Source organism: Eubalaena glacialis, chromosome 1, assembly GCF_028564815.1.
Source record: "Eubalaena glacialis isolate mEubGla1 chromosome 1, mEubGla1.1.hap2.+ XY, whole genome shotgun sequence".
Classification (NCBI taxonomy): Eukaryota; Metazoa; Chordata; class Mammalia; order Artiodactyla; family Balaenidae; genus Eubalaena; species Eubalaena glacialis.
In genome coordinates, this window is record NC_083716.1 from 191,471,550 (window position 1) to 191,487,039 (window position 15,490).

Below are 15,490 nucleotides of genomic sequence, written 5' to 3' on the forward strand. Positions count from 1 at the left end.
TGGTAGTGTATATATGGACATATATACACTACCAAATGTAAAATAGATAGCTAGTGGGAAGCAGTCGCATAGCACAGGGAGATCAGCTCGGTGCTTTGTGACCAGCTAGAAGGGTGGGATAGGGAAGGTGGGAGGGAGGGAGATGCAAGAGGGAAGAGATATGGGGATATGTGTATATGTATAACTGATTCACTTTGTTATAAAGCAGAAACTAACACACCATTGTAAAGCAATTATACTCCAATAAAAATGGTAAACAAACAAACAAACAACCTCTGGATTTGACACCAGTGGATCTGGATTTTCTATAAGCTTGACTCAAGAATTCCTACCTCTGTGGACCTGAGAATTCTTACATTTTCATTCACCCTAACATTTGAGGAACATGGATTACAAACTTACTTTTAGATGGAGTATGCAACTACAGAATAGTGTGACCTCAGTAGCATCTGGGAAGCATTATCCATGTACATGGTCACTGCTTAAATACCTCCATGGGCATATTCTTGACTGTTAACATTTTAACGAAAAGGCTCATGAAAATATTCTTCAGAGCTGCTTTTTTAGTTCAAGAGTTAAGTTCAGAAGAGTAAAAGTGAAACTAGATTTCTTAATCTCTGTAGTATTTAGACACGTAGTCTTTGGATGGTGATGGTGCCAGAACTGAGCTCTGCCACTTACTATCAATAGGGCTTGGGCAAATTAATTAACCTCTTTGAACCTCTCTTTCTCCTAACTAAAATGGAATAACAATACCTACCTCACAGAGTTGTTATGAGGATGAAATCAAGGGCTTACACAGTGTTGGAATATAATAAGCAGGCAATAGTGGTAGCTATCATTTTCTTTAATCTTTCCTGCCTGTTTCTGCATAGTTAATGAGAAGCAGAATCTGAAACAAAAATTTTTGTGAAAATGATTTACTAAAAAAGTGCTTTCAGGAGAACCTAGGAAGGTAATAGGGAAAACAGAAGAGGAAACAGAAGTTAAAAAGAATATTATTTCCAGAAAGTCGAACAGAGGGTAAATATAGCTGATCCCTCAGGGAAACTTGGAAGTGTAAGCTTCACTTCAGTGTTTTTCTTGAATAGAAACATAGTGAGCCATCAATTCAAGCACCGATCAATCACTGGCTAAGAACAGCCATCAAGAAACATAAACTCTCAGCTTCTTGCAACTCTGCAAGTGTAGGCAAAGTGGCATCAGTATCCCAAGGGAAGTTCTCTGAAGAGAGTTGCTAGTGCAGACCTTTAGAAATGAAATTACAGAGAAGCCAGGGGACTGGTACACACAAAGAGTAAAAGAAGAAATCCCAGTGTCTGCAACACTGACTTTTTTTCTTTTGTAGCTTACCTCATTAGAATCATATAACACTCTTGTTTTCAAATGGGATTTCTTTGACTTTTCCCCTCTCCACCTCTGAAAGTTACAAAAAATTCCTCTACCTTAGAAGGAGATATTAAGAAAACATTTTTATAAGGTAGAAGGTGTTGAAAGACAATTCTCCAAGTGTCTCTCACATTTCTATATGCCTTATAAGTGAGGCACTGACTGCTTTTGGTTCTGAATTATTTTTAATAATGTTTGAATAGTGAACAGCCTTGGAAAAGAATGATAGTTTCTCTCTCTGGAAGAAAGGGTAAGCACGCTTAATGTCCATCATTAAGAGAAAATTGGGCTCTCTAAGCTCAGCATTCCTCTTCTTTAATGCAACCAACTATGTGCAGATGTCACCTGGTTCTTTTCACATGAACCAGCCGGAAATGGGGGTAAGAGAGCTTGCACCAAAATGCTGATACTCAGGCTAATGTTACTGTCCTGAATAAGAAGCATTGTCCTTCATCTCTAACCCAAGACTCTCATGTCTTCTACCAGAATCCATGAACCCGTGGCAGGCTAACCTGCTATTTTTTAAGTAGGTTAAATCTCAGACCCATCACAGCCCTTGACTGAAAGGATTTCATATAAAATATTATATTGTTGGTTTACATTAATCTTTTTTATTTTAGTTAATTTCTCTAATCATCTTTGCTCCTTTTCCATGAATAAAGTACAATTAAAATAAAGAAAATATTAACCTAAAATATCTGAACAAAAATTAGTTCTATGTCTTAGAATACATTGCTTACTCACAACAGGAGAAAAACTTACAAAAATAACTGTTTATTGAATGTAACTTTTTTCTTTAATGGTATTTATATGTTTATACGTAACAGGAATAATAATTCCAAGGTGTTAAGGAATGTTGAGGTCACAGCAAAGGTATTGATCCATGTAGATAAATAAGACCTTGGTGTCCACTACTACATAGAGGTTTGCAGACATGTCAGAACAGGTTGTGTATAGATCCTCTTCTGTAACCATTGCTTCTGAAACCTATTGGGGAACTCTCATTTTTAAAATTCCAATAAAGACAGTTAGAACAGAGACAGACAGAAAGAGGAAATAGCACATAAAAATGGTGAAAGAAAGGGCAAAGCACTTGAGATGTTTGGAAAGTTCCTTTACAATAAAGTTCCTTTACTGACCACAAACTAACATGTACACAAACTAACATGTACAAGAAGATAGTAGACTACAAGAAGACAATCTTCTTGTAGGGAAACAAAAACCTAACTTGGGTGTTGGTCAGAGCATAATGTTTATTTTCTAGCTATTACAGTAATTTGGAACACGATCTTTAACAAGGACATCGTCCAGTGATTTAGAGATTTCCCCCATTATAATTAGGAAGCTGAGTTAAATAATCTTTAATTAAATGAATGACCGTATTTGGTAAGGAATTACATTATTTGTTCTAAATTATATCTCCATCCATCACTGTATGTCCCGGTTCTGGAACACTTAATAAGAAATTTTAAATCGTACTCAATTTAAAATAATTGATTGAAGAGAACATATGTCTGGAATAATAACTAGTATATAATATGTATTACATTCTTGTACCCTCCAGATTCAAAATATGGGGTACCTTAGATGATTTATACATTGATTACTTGTCCAGAATAGGTATTAAGTGATTCTTTGTTGACCATTATAGTTTATAAATTATAAATATAGAATTTAACAGTGGTTCAGTTCATCTGATATATAAATATGTTTTCCAAAATTCTAATTTATTAACTTTGACCTGAAGCAATTTTGTACCTTGACAGTTAGTCTGGACATAAAAATATATTATGAATGAATGGGAATAATAGCATTGGTCATAATCACTTAGAAAAATGAATGTTTATAAGAAAAGCAATATAGCCTTTATTCTTTTTAGCTTCAGTCTCATGATGTTCTTAGAAAAGTAGAATGGATTTAATAATAGTGTTCTTCCTTTGCCATAAATCTCTAGCACCCCCAAATGAGATATTGCAGAAATAATATGACTGAAAATCAGGTACTACTGTGTGTCAACAAAAACACTGTTCTTTCTCTGGTGGCAAAAATAGATGAGGAGATTAAAATAAAGAGCATTACAGACATTGTGACTCTACAAAGTTGTCAAGCAAGGGGCAAAATATATTCATTCTTGAGCCAGTTTTAAAACAAATTATAGTGATAAGACCATATTTCACATAACACCAAAATGTCGGATAAAACAAAAATTATTATAGGACATTTCCTGGATGTCTATCTAATAGCCATTTTTTTAAGGTGGCCACTTCTTATCCATGTAAACTCTGCTTTATGAGATAATACATCTTCCTTATTGTTTGTATCTTAGGAAATTGAGTTTTTTATTTATGGTAACTTTCAGTTGAATGAAATCCTCCTTGATAGAGTTAAATCTGTGTAATAAGTATATGGACATGTATGGAGTGAATTAACATTAACTGAAGCTCAGTAATTTTATATTCTATTACATTGATATATTTAGCATTCTTACATTTTAAATTAATCCTCATATGAAATCTGTTTTAACAATCCCATTTTATTGACAAGTAAACCACAGTTAAGGGAGTATTTGTCCAAGACCACATGCTAAATAAGTAGTAAGAGATGTGTGTGTGTGGGGGGGGTGTGTTTGTATGTACTTAATTAATGGACTTTTTATAAAACAGTTAAATAATTACAGAAATATTGAGCAGGTAATTCAGCGAGTTCTCATATACATCCCTTCCCTATCACGCAATTTCCCTATTATTAACATCTTTCATTAGTGTGGTATATTTGGTACAACTGATGAATCAATATTGACACACCATCATTAACTAAAGTCCATGGTTTATAATAAGGTTCATTCTCTGTATTGTACAATTCGATGGATTTTGACAAATGCAAAATACCATGTAACCATCATTACAATATATACATAATAGTTTCAGTGCTCTAAAAATCCCATTTTTATCTATTGATCCCTTCCTCTCTCCCTCTGAACCACTGACAACAACTGATCTTTTTACTTTCAATACAGTTTTGTCTTTTCCAGAATGTCACATAATTGGAAGCATACAGTATGTGGCTTTTCAATACTGGCTTCTTCACAGACCCATGTGCATTTAAGTTTCATTAGTGTATTTCTGTGGCTTGATAGATCATTCTTTTTAATACTCAATTACAGTCCATTATTTGAATATACCAGAGTCTGTTTATATATTTAAGGGCATATTAGTTGCTTCCTGCTTTTGATGATTATGAATAGAGCTGCTATAAGCATTCATGTGGAGGTTTTTGTATAAATATAGGTTTTCAATTCAATTGGCTCTCTATTCTGTTCTATTGATCTATTTATCTGTTCTTTCGCCAGTATCACACTATCTAGATTATCACAGCTTTACAGTAAGTCTTAAAGTCAAGTATTGTCAGTCCTCCAACTCTTTTCTTCTTCAGGATTGTGCTGACTCTCCTGGATCTTTTGCTTTCCATATAAAATTTAGAATAAGTTTGTCAATATTCACAAAATAGCTTGCTGGGATTTTGATTGCAAGGTGTTGAAACTATAGATCAAGGTGGGAAAATTGACATCTTAATAATATTTTGTCTTCCTACCCATGAACATAAAAAATCTATTTATTTAGACCACCTTTGATTTTTTCAACTGGACTTTGTAATTCCCATCTATAAATCCTGTATTTATTTGTTAGATTTATACATAAATATTTCAATTTTTATTGTGCTAATGTAAGTGGCTGTTATTGTCTCTCCAAAATTCGTAGGTTGAAGCCCTAACTTCCACTGTGACTGTATTTGGAGATGGGGCCTTTAAGGAAATAACTAAGGTTAAATGAGTTTATAAGGATTGGGTCCTAATCCAATAGAATTGATGTCCTTATAAAAAAAGGAAGAAACACCAGGAGTGTGTACACAAAGAGAAAAGGCCATGTGAAGACACAAGGAGAAGACAGCTGTTTGCTAGGCAAGGAGAGAGTTCTCAGGAGAAACCAACCCTCCCGGCACCTTGATCTTGGACTTACAGCCTCCAAAACTGTAAGAAAATACATTTCTGTTGTTTAAGCCACTCTGTGTGTGGTATTTTGTTACAGCGGCCTGAGCAGCCTAATACAACGCTGTTGTGCTCTTAATTTCAAATTCCAATTATTCATTGCTGGTATTTAGAAAAGCAATTGACTTTTATATACTAACATTGTACACCACAACCTTGCTACAATCATTTATTAGAACAGGGAATTCTTTGTGATCGTTAAGGATTTTCTACATACACAATCATGTCATTTGTGAATAAAAAGTTTTATTTCTTCTTCCCCAAGCTTCATACCTTAACTTCCTCTCCTTGCCTTATTGCATTTACTAGGACTACTAGTACAATGTTGAATAAGAGTACTTAGAGGGGGCATCCTTGCCTTGTGCCTGATCTCAGGGCGAAAGCATCTAGTTTCTCACCTTAAGTATGATGGTACCTGCTTTATTTTAAATAATTGTCCCACAGTTCTTGGATATAATCTTCATTTTTTTTTTTTCATCTTTTATCTGTTTGCAATTCAGGTTGGAAATTTTCTATCGACAAGTTTTCAAGCTCAGTGATACTCTCTTTGGCCACATCCAGCCTGCTAATGTGCTTATCAATGTCATTTTTCATTTCTGCTAAAGTTTTTTATGATTTTTTAGCATTTCCTTCTGATTTTTGCTTTGTGGTTCCATCTCTCTGCTTACATTACCCATCTGTTTGCATGTTGCCTACTTTTTGCATGAGCACATTTATCATATTAATCATAGTGATTTTAAATTCTCTAAATTCATTCTAAAATCAGTTTCATATCTCTGGTTCTGATGCTTTGTCTCATGTCTTTTAGCATGTGTTATATTTTGTTTTTGCTGTTATTGTTGAAAACTGGGCATGATATACCACGTAATGTGAGGTTTTATGTTAATCTGGCTTGGTGCTGGACTGTGTATAATATTTTCTATAGATATAGGTGCCAGAGGCTTCAGTTTCCTCATTTGTATTTTTTTTCTCCCCTGTTTTTTTGGGTTTCTTTAAGAACTTAATCGAGTCTGTGTCTTGCAGCTCTTTCAGTTATAATCTACTGTTATTATTCTGATGCCTGCTGATGTGATGTTAAGCTATGGGGGACGGGAAGCATTCAAATGTCTTACAGTTAAATCTCAGTTTCAGTTGGCCTGAGTCATGGAGCTGTGATTCAGAAACATTTCACAAGCTTTTTTTTTAACCCCCGAGCATAAGATACAATGGATAGGGAGTCAGGAGCTGTCTAATTGCTCTGCCCCCAGGTTAGATAATGCTCTGGTAAAGTCGTTTCCCCTGAAGGGCAAGCTTTTGTTATAGAGACAGCTCTGGGCCTATTTCCAATGCTTTCTCATTTTCTAGGTGTATTTCAAAATGGGTACTTTTCTCCTTCTCCTCACAATTTTTACAGTGGGCACCTGGTGGGGTGGCTGTAGGTAAAATTCATGAAAATTCAGGGTGACCCCTCTAAGATTGGGCTCCCAGGAGATTTTAGTCAAGCTACTGTCAAGCTAGTACACACTCAGCCTGCAGAAATTCATCGAAATGACTCTTTAAGTATATTCCGACCAGTTAACGGCCTCAGTTGCTCCAGCTCCAGGTAAGCTGATCCTGATGATGGCTGTGATTGTCTTTATCTGCCTCTCTCTCTAGATTTCTGGAAGGCCGTTTGTCCTGTGGCCTCAATTCCCTGGAGGATATAGACAAGTCGGTGATTTTGGGTTTGTTCAATTTTCGTTTTGTTCTGAGGATGAGAGTGATGATACACACACAGAAAAGTAAAAGCAACCCGAACCCAACACTAAAGATGGTCATCAAACCACAAGAATTTCCAACTTTTAAATGATGGAGCTCAAGCCAGAAGTCTGTAAAAGGGTGTTTTAATCTCAGTTCTGTTTACGAATGATGACACTATACCCAACAACTCATGAAGAAATTATATACAAGCAATGAAGTATCTAAATAATTACAATGTGAAAGATTGTGAAGAAATCTTATACCTAGATGTACTTATTAAAGAAAACATCTTTCTTTCTGTTTTGTACATTTGTTTTTGAGGGTATTTTGGTACCAATCAGGAGTTTTTCAGGTACAAATTGTAAAAAGACAACTCAGTTAGCTAGAGCCAAAGGTCAATATTACTCATATGACTTGGAAGTCCCAGAGCTAAGCTTATATCGGGCTTGACTGGAGTCATTGTCTCAAAAACCATAGTCAGGGATTTCTTTCTGCTATCGCAGTAGAATGGGAAGTAAAGCATGATATTTGGCATCCCAAAAGGACCATGTGCATGTAACTATCAAATTATTATCTCAGCTTCAAATCCAGTGGTTTTTTTTTCCCCTGTTCTGCAATAATGGAGCTGGATTCTGAGCACTTTTTCTTGGCAGAGAGCAAGATGTTTACTTTTTCAGCACAGGGTGATGTAGATATAGAACTAGAGAAAAGGGCATCTCTGCCCATTCCAGTGTAGTTCCATTTTTATTTTTTCTGCTCCTCTCACGGCTGCCAGTATGGTGTGTTGGGGAACATTCAGTTACATTCTGCCCAGCTAGAAGTCTGGAGAAAGTAGCCCCTCAGTGAGCTTACAGCCTCAGCCTTAGCTCAGTGACAATGTCAATGAAGCTGTCCCTGAACCGACACCACACACCTAAACTACTCAGCCAGCACATGAGCTCTTGATGCTTCTATTTCTTTCCTGCATCTGCCCTCCAACCTTGGCTTGCCCTCCAGCCTGGAAGTGTTTTCTCCTTGCCAGTCTCAGCCATAAATCTCCTCCCCACTTGCATCCCAGCAACAATCCACCTATACCCTGAAAGTTGTTTCCTATTTTCCAATCAGTTTCCTGTCCACTAGCCTTGACCCAACTGCATCCTGGAGGGATATTTCCTGCTTGCTTGATGACTGCACACCAGCTCTTACCTGGAACAACTCAGAGAGCTTCCAGTGGGTTGCAGCCACACTTCTCCAATGGTACCTTTCTAGAGTACTCTCTGGCATTTCTAGGCTGTTCATTAGACCCCTACAGAAACTTCATAGTCAACTCTCACTATAGCTAATAATTTTTCATATTAAACTACCCCCATATGAATTTGTGATTTATGTCTCCTGATTGTACCCTCATTGAGACAATGTATCATCAGGATGAAGTAGTTCCTAAAGGATAAGTTCAGGGAAACTATAATGTAATTATTACATAATTCCTGATTTGAAAGTCTCCATTATATGAAATTATTAGATTATATATAAAGGAATATTATATTATTTCTTTCGTATATTGTTTCCCCCTCCCCATTACTATATTTTAACCATAATTCTGGTTTTTCAGTGCTAAAATCAGATGTTTTTAAATACCTCTTCTCCTGTGGATAACATGTTTAACAATGTTCCTTGCTGCTGTATCCACTATAAAGAAAGAAAGAAAGAAGTCATGCTCACAACATCTGATCAATATTTATTCATAGCTAGACATAAACATTTACGAAAGGTATGTATGGGAAGAAATAATTGAGAATCTCTAAATTTGTGAAAGTCAGCATGTTCGTATAAATCCATACCTACCTTGACAATTCTGTTGAGAATCATCTATTTATCAATTTTCACACGTTTTATTTCTTGTCACTGGCTATTTTGTTGAATAGTTTCACAAATTACTTTTCCTTAATTGCTGACAGAGTAAGCAATGGACTTTTATGCCATTGCTAAATTTTTCACTGTTCCCTTTACATTTATACCAAATTTCTATTGTATGTCTCAAAACCAGCTGTTTCTTAGACTTTTTTTGTCATCTCATTACTTTTATTACCATTCTAGTAATTAGATATTCTCTGGTGACCATTTTAAAATAAAGAAAATTGTGTATCCCATCCCCACCCCCACGAGGGGTGGCCTGCAGAGAGGGAGAGAATGAGGGCTGTGCCACTGGCAGGGGCTTGGTGTCGAGAATGTATGAACCTGTTGTGTTGTGCCGCTCTGTGGCGAAGGGGCAGACAGCCCGGTTGGAGGGTGGGCGGGGGACCTGGGTGGGCCTTTTTCTGGGAGGGCGGGTACGTGAGGACGGCCGGCAGGTACATGGGGGAATGCTCAGCGTTGATGATTTTTGGAGAAGTTCATATTGGGGCCCCCGTGGGGTATTGCCTCGCACAGGTCAGGGTGGCTGTCATCTAAGGGTCTACAGATGATAGGTGCTGGGGAGGATGGCGGGGAGGGGGGAGTCGTGCGCTGCTGGTGGGGGTGAGAACTGGTGCGGTCACTGTGGAGGGCAGTGTGGAGGTTCCTTAGAAGACTGAAGGTGGAGCTGCTATGTGGCCCGCAGTCCCACTCCTTGGTCTATATCCCGAAGGAACAAGGACTCTACTTCGAGGGAATGCATGCGCCCTGTGGCACTGTTTGCAGTGGCCGAGGCATGGGCGCAGCCCAGGTGCTCATCAGCAGACGATTTGCTGGGGAGGATGTGGTGTGGGTGTACAGTGGAATGTTACTCGGCCATGGGAAGGAATGGGGTATTGCTGTTTGCAGCGGCATGTATGGACCTGGAGGGTATTTGCTTGGTGAGGTAGGTCAGACAGAGAGGGACGCAGGTTGTGTGATGTCGCTTGTGTGTGTGTGGTCTAGGAATGATACACATGAATGTGTGTACTGGTCAAGGGTGGACTTGGAGAGGTGGAGGGCAGTATTGTGGTTGTTAAGGGGGAGGGGGAAGGAGGGAGGGACAGATTGGGAGTGTGGGATTGACAGATGTAGACTACTGTACATAGGGTGGATGGGTGGCGTGGGATTTCCTGTATAGTACAGGAAATTGTACTCAATATCTTGTGATGACCTACAATGGAGTGTGATTTGAAGAAAGAATGACTGGGTCATTCTGCTGTGCACTTGATGCTAGGGCAGTGTTGTGAAAATAACCTCAAAAAAAAAAGAAATTTGTGTTTTTTAATATTAAGAGGTTTCCTATGATAAGAAGTTATCACATATATAATAATGAATTACAAACATTACAAATATGTGTAATAATAACTTATAAACGTTACTTGCGTCCCTTACAAAGTCTAATGAGGAAATTCTCTGCCTTCGCTGTCCAAAGAAAGTTTACTCTGTTTAACATAGGAGGTTTTTCTTCTCCATTTCAATAACTTGTAGATTAATAGTTTCTGGGTTATTAGCCATACAGTCTTGATAGAAATAATCAAGATTCCAAGATGCTGTTTCATAAAATATTAGCAGAAACTGGCTGTCATGATGTGTGCACAGGTGTGTGAGAGAGAAAGTGATTCTTTCTGTCTCTAACTTATAGGCATTCTCCTACTCCTACAGAATGTCCACTCCAAGATGTTTTCTCACAGTAATCCAAATTCAATAATTATCTTGCCACATGGCACAAGAATAAATTAAAATTTCAGTGGCCATCCTGGGAAGCTTTTGGCATCTTACATATAATACATCTAACGGAAGCCCTAGAAAAGAAGGGAGGGCAAATATCCAACAATAAATAATTTTTTAATTATTATGCTGAGGCCTTAAAATGAAATTCTGATTCCAGAATATCTTCCCTCAAAGACTTTCTAGTAAAGACCAAAGAAAAGAAACCACTACCCTTTAAATCATCTGGAACATGTCTCTCTTGTGTTCCAAGTTCTATACCCTACTTTAACTTCACCTATTTATATAGCTTACGTCCCTTCTACTCTCCTCAATACATATGGGAACAACTCTTTTACTCAAGATTTTTTACAGAATGATCCCATTTTAGTGACTGGCTTCAAAAGACTTTCAAAAAAATATTTAAAGTGTCTCCGACAGCTGATGTAAAAATAATCACTGTCCTCTGTTTTCATAAATGGACCAAGACCAGAAATTATGTATTTAACAGAAAAATGAATTGGAATGGAAATGTTCAGACGAATAATCAGTCTCTCTCATAAAGCCAAATATTTTCAGAGGGGTTTAGAAAACTGACAAACTAAGAACAAAATCAAACTCTGGACAACAGAAAAACAACTCTTAAATAGAAACAATATCAAAGGATCATCTTTCCAGAAACAAACATCTCCTGCTAAGGGACTTGCAAATATTGCAAGGAAAGGGCCTCAGGAAGAGCCAATACCCTATATTAGAAAAACAAAACACAGAGGTATAATGGCACAAAACCTACTGTGTAGGAAAAACTCCCTGCTTCTCATTTACTCACTACTCACAGAATACTTCTGTACACTCAACACTACTTCACCTCTCATCACCAATTGTGTGGGTTTATTCCCACACTGACCAAGTCTCAAACACCAGCCTGGTGTCTTATAATACAATTCAGTTCTGACACTAACTGGAGTTAGTGAGGACCCCTAAGACTGCCCCCCTACCACCACCACTTCAGACGCCAATTGCAAGTCCAGGTTTTTATCTGTGTTTCTGACAGACTGGTTATAAATCAGAGGTTCCCACAACCCCCTACTTGGGTTTGATTTATTTGCTAGAGTGGCTCATAAAACTCAGGAAAACAGTCTACTTATTAGATTACCATTTACGATAAAGGATATTAAAGGATATGAATGAAGAATCAGATGAAGAGATACACAGTCCTGAACGCAGGAGCTTCTGTACCCATGAAATTGGGGTGCAATAACCCTCCAACAAGTAGATGTGTTCACCAACTCAAAAGCTCTCTGAACCCCATTCTTATGGGATTTTTATGGAGGCTTCATCATGTACCCATGATCAATCATTAACTCAATCTCCAGCTCATCTCCCCTTCACGGAAGATGGTACATTAGTTAAAGATGGTACATTAGTTAAAGAGCACTGGCTATTCAAAATTATCCAAAACCAATAACAACTAAGGGAATTTCTAGGACTGATTGGCTACTGTAGACATTGAGTACTCAATTTTTCTGAAATCGTAAAATCCTCATATGATTTGACTAAGTAATTTTTTTACACTTTGTCCATATAATTCTAATATGCAATGTGGATTGAGAACCTCTACATTAGAATACAACCAAAAGAGGACAGGTAGATAGAACGGTGATGCTGCAGTTCCCAAAGACAGAATTTTCCAACTATATGGTTTGTTTGTTTTGTTTTGTTTTTAATAAAAGGACAGCTATAAGTCAATTACCTAGCAGTAAACATCTGAATGTTATCCTGTAAGACATGAGTCTTTTTGTTTGGCTCTTGGCCTCATATTCAGCAGGTGAGTTTCTTGCGTTTGAAAGAGTTTTGAATAAGAGTATTTTGTAGAATTTACCTTGTGAATGAACTACAGATTTCTATAGCAAACATCATAATGATATTAGTCAGATCTATCACGTAGAAAAATAAGTTGATTTTTTAAAAAATGGAGTTTCCTCTGGATACTTAAGAAATAGTGAGATGCCTATAATTTTACTATATACTTTTTTCCTAAATTATATTGTCATTGTAAAGATTTTCTAATTTGTTTTAGAGGTTTTTGCTAGTGATTCTATAGGCAGTATATTAACTATAAAATAATAATAATATTAATAATAATTAGAAATAACACCTCCAAGCATATAAAATGTAGCTGAGTAATTTAGCTACAATTTTTAGATTTACTTTTTGTTGTTAATGTGGCTTTTTATGAATTAAAAAATAAAAAAATAAAAAATTAAAATTAAAATACATTTTCCATTTAAAATAGAAAATAAAATGTAATGGTCAAATCTTCTCCCTATCAAAACCTACCACGTGTCAAGTATTTAAGATTATTTTGTATTGTTTTTGTGCGTATATATCTATATCTGTACCTGCATATATACAAGACATGCATATACATATATAAAATCTCCACACAAAACTGCATTATTTAATTAGTAGTACGCTGGTCTACAAATGTTTATCATATTTAATTTTACAGCAAATATCTTTTCATACTTTGTAACTTTTTTATAATTTATTTAAATTTTTAATTTACTGACAAAATTTTCTCATCTACTTTCTTTGTAAATATTGTATTTTTACCTATATATGTAGTTTAATCCCATTCTCTAGCCTTAGGTAATTTGTCTTCTCTCTCTCTCTCTTTCTTTTCTTTCATTGGTAATGCTTTCTAAGAAGTAATGTTCTTTTCAATGTAATCTCTGTGAAACTTAGCAGGACCTTCTGAGGCTCTCTTGGGCACAAAAGCCTTTCTAGGTCCCCCATTTCTTATTTCCAGGATAAAGACTTCAGCCTCCTAGACCTTCCCTGAATTCCAAAGGGCAGAGTCAAACAGCTACTGATCAGGGAAATAGGGAATGCAGAAACAAAGGAGGAACAATCAAGAAACTTTAGTGCAGAGAGTAAAGCAGGATCCTGCTTCCTCTTGAAGGGATATACATAACAATATCTTTGAGTTCTTCTGCCAGAACTAAGGCCCCCACCCAGGTGGAGGAGGGTAACTTCAGGCTGAGCTCAAGATTCCTGGAGCATCGCCCTGTTACCTCACCACCAACCAATCAGAAGAGAGTCACACACCCTGCAGCCCTCACCCCAAATTTTGCCTATAAAAAATTGTTCCCCAAAACCATCATGGAGTTTGGGGGTTTTTGAGCAGGAGCCACTCTCTTTGCTTGACCCTGCAATAAACTTTTCTCTGTTCCAAAGGCCTAAGTTTTGGTTTGTTTGGCCTCACTGTGCATTGGGCACACGAACTTGAGTTTGGTAACATCTGTATCTTTTTACGACCAGCTTTGAGGATCTCTATCTCTGTCTTTTTTGCCAATTTTTCTATATATTGTAATTTGCTAGTTTTTCTTTTGTATTAATTAGTTTCATAAACTTTGATTTTTCTTTTTGTTTCTTTCATTTAAAATTTAATGAATTTATTTAAATGTTATTGTTTAGTAATAAAAACAGTTCTCACGACATCCATAAATTGGATTTAAGGCACTATAATTTCCAACTTTCTTTTTGTGTTTTTACTTTTGATTTATTCTTTCATTTAGAAACTATTTTAGAACAATGATGTTCATTTCTTCATATATCTTTAAAGTGAACTTCACTTCTTATCACATTTTGATCAGAATGTTCTCTGCCACATGTTTATTTGGAACTTACTAAATGTGTCTTTGTGACAGTGCATTATCTTTAAATTATAAACTAAATATCAAATTCAAGACTTTTTACATAGATAATCAATTTCTAAAGCTAAGATGCACTCAATCCTATGCCAAGTCAGGCAAAACAATGTTGCGAAGGTACAATGTACAAAAATGTGGAACTCCTAACTTACGTTATCTTTATGTTGGCCAACTAGAACTTTTCACGTAAATATTGTAAATGTGAGAGATAAGAGGTGATGTTTGATAAACATTTGATCATTTTTGTGGGTTTGATATTTTCAGAAATCAGGTTGTACATCTAAAGAAATAACTTGTCTCTGATTATGGCTGAAATGTTAACCTTTTCCCTCTTCTTCTCTTTGAAATATGCTTCGTCAGAGAGGGACTTTCTACTAATACTAATACTGTAGATATCACCTGCCTTTTTTTTTTTGGTGGATAAAAGCAGTGATAATTAAGTTTAAGCTGTTCATCACCTCCTTTTATGTGTGCAGCTTCTCAAGCACCCCATTATTGGTTAACTGCCTAATGCTGGAGGATGGGAATTCCTGACACCAGGTGACATCTCATTAGCATGAACAGCTGGAGCCTGAAATGGAAGACACCACAGGGACTAATTACCTGAAAAGATTTAAATAGCAAATACCTACCAGAAACTTTCTCACAGAAAGCAAAGCTCTGTTAACCCACATGTAAAGCCTCTGTATGCCTAAGACTAATATTTGTTTGAAACTTAAGTGTTTTAAAGTCTCTTCGTTGTAATGCTGCCCTGTGACAAAATCTATACAGGCCAGTTGCCTCATTCCCTCTGTCTTATCTTGTGGTATTATGAGCTTAATCTGGCTGGTGTATTTGATGTGGCAGATCTCAGGGATATGTCAGCGGAGACCTCAGAGAAGCACATGCGTTTTCTCGTCACTACTGTTGTGAGGCACAAGGAAGCCATTTGAATGTATTTGACTAGAAGATAATTAACATTTGTCAGCCAAGTTTGAACAAGATTTCTGGTCCCAGGGTC